General features: G+C 38.2%; 1 non-coding gene across 1 annotated transcript; it reads left to right on the top strand.

Annotated features, from left to right (window-relative positions):
* The first annotated feature begins 299 nt into the window (after positions 1-299).
* On the top strand, positions 300-438 carry LOC111755868 (U4 spliceosomal RNA). The gene has a single exon (XR_002790422.1). It is a non-coding gene; the product is annotated as a U4 spliceosomal RNA (small nuclear RNA).
* Positions 439-5,136: the final 4,698 nt, after the last annotated feature.

Here is a 5,136-nt window from a genome sequence, read left to right on the forward strand (position 1 = left end):
TACATTCAGCATCAACCAAAATACGAGCAACAAATATTTTTAAAATCATCAATGAAATCAAAATCATAAAAGGCATACAGAAAAATCAATGAAATAAAAGCAGTTTTTAAAAAGTAAATATAACTGGAAAATCAACACCCAGGCAAATTTTTTTTAAAAGATACAAGTTACTAATATCAGAAATGAGAGGCATTATTACTGAATCCATGGGACATTAAAATAATAATGGATTATTACAAACATTCTATGTCCACAACTTTAATGACTTACATGAAATGGATTTCTTAAAAGATACAATGAGCTTTGCATAGTGGCAGTATTGTAGTCAATGAGGTTTATCTGTGGCATGATTATTGCTAATTGAAAATTTTTCAATACCTCACCATGACTACTTGAAATATAGTTGGCACTGGAAAATTTTGCCAGTCTCTACAGAGCCTGAATAAAAGAAAAAAGATACAATGTACTGCAAATTTACACAAAAAAGGCAATCTCAATTGTTCTATATTTTATTTAGAAAAATTAAATCTATAAAAACCAAAGTTCAGAACAGCAAACATGTGATCAAGATAGTTTCACTGGTGTATTCTACAAAATTATCAAAGTAAATAATAATGTTTTTTAAAGTTTATGTTTATTAAAATGTTCAATGACAGTAGAATTATTATTGTTACAATATTAATGTAAAAATGTATACAATAAAACATACTTTTAAGTTCAGACTAAGGCATTCTCATATCAGTTTAGAATGTAGTATTTAAAATATTTGAGTATACCTTCATACACTATAGTATCAAACATAACAAAATAGTATAGCACCATTCAAGAGAATGAAAGCATTACAGGGTATTCAGAACTAACAGAAAACAAACAATGGTTACTATATTATCTCCTTGTCCATAAAACATTTTGTGTATATTATCACATATAATAAAATCCAATAAGATACAACATGGTAAAACCGATGGAGACAGAAGAACAAAAGCATGGTAGGATTTCAAAACAAGATGATATTAAATCAGCACTGGCTATTATAATGTATTGTTTTCTTCAAAATAGCTGTTCATACCATCACAGACAATAAAATCAAACAACCCAGAATAAAACCATTCCAACTTACGAATGTAAACATTATAAGGCTTCAAAGAATTATAATGAGGAACCAGAGTAAATAATAATGTTAATTTTTCTGATTCTGTTTCAGAAATAGATGTTGAGTGGATACTTCCTAACTGGCCTAAGAGACCAGAGTGATCTGCTCATCAGAACCCGACAAAAATGGTAAGCTATAGATCACCATCTCTCAGGGACACAGATGTAAAAGTTCTCAACAAAGCATTAGCAAATCAAATTGAAAATGTATAAGAAGACTTATATGTTCATAGGTGGGATTTGTTATAACATGGTAAGTCTAGTACACCATTCACTAACACATCTATATAATCTATCATATCATTAATCTGAAGATAAATCTGAAAATATTTGACAAACTTCAACTTTTGAGTGAAAAAATGAAACTCTAGAAAACTAGGAACACAGGCATTGTTTCTCAACTTGATAAATAATAGCTACAGCTTATATACTTAAGGCACAGAACCTTAACCATGAAAACCATAATAGTTTTCTCCTAAGACTGGGAGCAAGGCAAGAAGGTCTCCTGTGGCTCATTCATCAGCATCATTGTAGAGGTCCTAGCTAACCCAATAAGGCTAAATAAATCATGTTTACCTACATACTAGCAGTGGGCAAGTGAAATTTGAAACAAAAAACAGATCATCTATATTCATGTCGAAGAAAAGAAGAAGGAAGAGAGAAAGAAAAAAAGAAGAGAAAGGAAAGAAGGAAGGAAAAAGGAAGGAAGGAAGGAAGAAAGGAAGGAAGGAAGGAAGGAAGGAAGGAAGGAAGGAAGAAAGAAAGAAAGAAAGAAAGAAAGAAAGAAAGAAAGAAAGAAAGAAAGAGTGCCCTTAAATCAGTGCTTGAAGGAAAATCTACATGATTTACATTTTACATTGGAAGAGAAGAATGGTCTGAAATCAACAATGTAAGTAAGCTTCCAAATTGAGGAACCATCTCACAAGCTGAGTGTGGCAAAGAGGACCCTCCTTTATGTGGGGATCTCCGCTGTCCCCACTCTTGCAGGCTGCCAGGAGTGCACCCCTCCTGAGCAGTGGCACCAGCCAGGGCTGCAGGGCAGCAGGTTGCGATGAGTCTGCCAGGAGCTCAGGAGCACCCCATAGCACGAGGTTTCTTCCCAGTTCACCCGCACCATGCTCTCCATTGACTTAGCTCCTGTTTCTTCCCATATGCTTTCAAGAAAGAGGAAAATGCAGTGTGCTCAGGTGGGGGCCCAGAACCAGCATGGAGTCAACAGATCTGCCTCAGTAGTCTTGACTACCTACCTCCCTGCTCTGTCTTCAGCAATGTACCTGGCCTCTATGATACCCGACTGCTGATTTTGCAAAAAAAAAAAAAAAAAAAAAAAAAAGCCAAACCAAACAAAAACATTCTTGCAGAGCCCTTGTGAAGATTTAAAATGCTACTCTTTTTAAGATCTTTGTTTTAAAAAGAATAGCCAGAGATGGGTTTATTTCCCCCTAAGCAGGCCTGATTTCCCCTCCAACCATGCAAGGAACTGAATTAAACAGTGGCCCACAAGGATATTTGTTTCAAATGAAAAGCAATAGCAATAACAAAAGCAAAATGTAAATGCCAAGGGAAAACAAAGAGGTCATTAGAGAGGCATGACCATAACTCAGGGACAGAACTCTGACCCACCTCGGCAGGATACTGACTAGAAAGAGGTTCAGGTAGACCCCAGACCCAAAGCCCACCGCCCAAATTCCCAGGCAGTCAAGAATCCAAAAGGAAGTTTCTGCAAGGTCTGCTCTGAACCTCTGAATTCATTATTCCCATTTCTTCACTCTTTCCCATTTACAAGATAAATAATTTTAAGATGTAACTAAAATTATTTTACAATCTTTTAATCACTAGAAATTGTGTATAATTATTTTACCTCCACTCCAGTGCCAAGAACTGCTGTGAATTACTTGGCTTCTCAAAGTGTAGAAAGAAAATGCTTCACTTCTGCATTAATTAAGGATTTTTTTTCTCCATTCCTGTCCATTAGCCGCCACCACACTATGGCTAGGAATGGTCATTACAACAGACAAAAATAGGAACATAAATTTCCTGCTAATGAAAATGTCAGTAGGAGATGCCGTCTATCACAGAAGGTTCTGATATGGAGAGGGTTTTCTTTCCCTCTCTCTTATACCTTTTCTCAGTTTCTAGGAGCCCCTCCTGGAGGGACAAGTGTCTTTTATTTATAGATACCTGGGAAGCATCCTTTACAATAGATTGAGGGCTATACTCAGGTCTCTAGTAAATATTCCATTGATTTTTAAAATTGCTCCCTTTCTTATCAGACCTCGCAGGGTCTTGGCCTGGGAAACCTTGCTGACCTTCTCCCCTCCTTACGAGGCCGGCTTTCTGGAGATTGGAGGTAGTGTGTGCATCCGTCGTCCCATAGTTACCCTGGCCATTTTATGAGGCAGCGAGCGTCATCCATCAGTCACTGTGTGCTCTGGCTCCATTGCATCCTTTCTTCTTCATGTGAGGAGTTCAGTCCCTTATGGTTTTGAGAGCTTATCCAGAAACACAGTGGTCTGCCTTTGGGCAGTCTTCAGCACGAGCTGTGCTAAGCCTACCTCTTGTCTGCCTTCACTTCACCTAGGACAATGCCTGAGCGCTGGCTCCATGACACATCCATGCAGCATTTTGCCCTTTGGGGAGAGAATGGCACTTCTCTTTCATGCTGGCAACTGATATGGAAGCTGCTGAAGATGGCATAACTCTTTCCATCACCAAATCAAAGGCCATGAAGACGTACACTTGGAAAACTCCAGTAATAAACTAGAGTTTTCTCTTAACAATAGAGAAAGAAAATGGAGTCAAAGACTCTGAAAAATTAAGCACTTTTGGCCAGGCATGGTGATTTCTATAATCTCAACACTTTGGGAGGTTGAGGCAAGAGGTTCACAAATCTGAGCCCAGCCTGGGCCCTGAGTGAAAACACTTTTTTAAAAAAGGGTGGAAGGTCTGATGCTATAGCTCAGTGTGAAGGTCCTGGGTTCAATCTTCAGCACCAAACACACACACACACACACACACACACACACACACACACACACACACTTAGGGTAACCTCATGTATACCTCCACCTGGATATGCAATTGATTCTAAATTCCCCTTGACTAGTGTAGCTGTTAAGAGGGTTCTGTTATGGATATTGACACAGAACACTCTGGGTCTCATCATAAGGCACTGACTTTAACACCAAAAGCCTATTACAGGTCCAGAATCAACAGGACTGGTCCACTGCAGAACCATGCCCACTATGCGTATGCACTCACTACACCTGCCAGTAAGAAGCAAGGCTAAGAGACAAAGTGACTACTCATTAGTTATTCTCTACCACAATCGCCTGGCCTGGCTGTCAAAAGAATTCCAAAAATATCTGTTCTCCAGAAAACTTCCAGACAGGCTGTGTTGAATGACTATTTTAGAAATAATATTTCAACATGTTAAAATGCCTATTACAAGGCACCATTTTGGATCCAATTCAAGAAGAGATGAATGGATGAAATCAATTTCCTGGATCAGAAGGTCTTTGGTTCTAGTGACCATAGTAGCTGATTCGACTTATTTTCTTATATTACACATGAAATAGAGCTTGCCTAAAGGTTGAACCACAAATTATTGCAGAACTTCTCTCCCTCATTCAACCCATGCTTAATGAGTACTCACTGTAGTAACTAAGATTCCCTCCATGTTGAAGAACTGAGATATTCTTCTTCATAAGTGATGCCATCTGTAATACCTGAAATAGGAAATAATCTGGGGTCACTAAGAAAAAGGAATATTTAAGAAAAAACGAGTAGAAAAGAAAATCCAGAAGCACACAGTACTTAGTCACCTTCCCCATTATTGGGGCAGGATACTCAATACCCATCAATTAAAGGCAGAGAGGGTTAATTTGACTCACAGTAGTTTCAGGAGATTCAGTCCATGGCCAGGTGGCACCAAGGCAGAAACAACACAGTGGAGCAAAGATGCTTAGTTCGTGATGCCCAGAA

The sequence above is a fragment of the Cavia porcellus genome, unplaced genomic scaffold (genome assembly GCF_034190915.1).
Source record: "Cavia porcellus strain 051 isolate PalLab524CR breed Dunkin Hartley unplaced genomic scaffold, mCavPor4.1 scaffold_7, whole genome shotgun sequence".
Taxonomy (NCBI): Eukaryota; Metazoa; Chordata; class Mammalia; order Rodentia; family Caviidae; genus Cavia; species Cavia porcellus.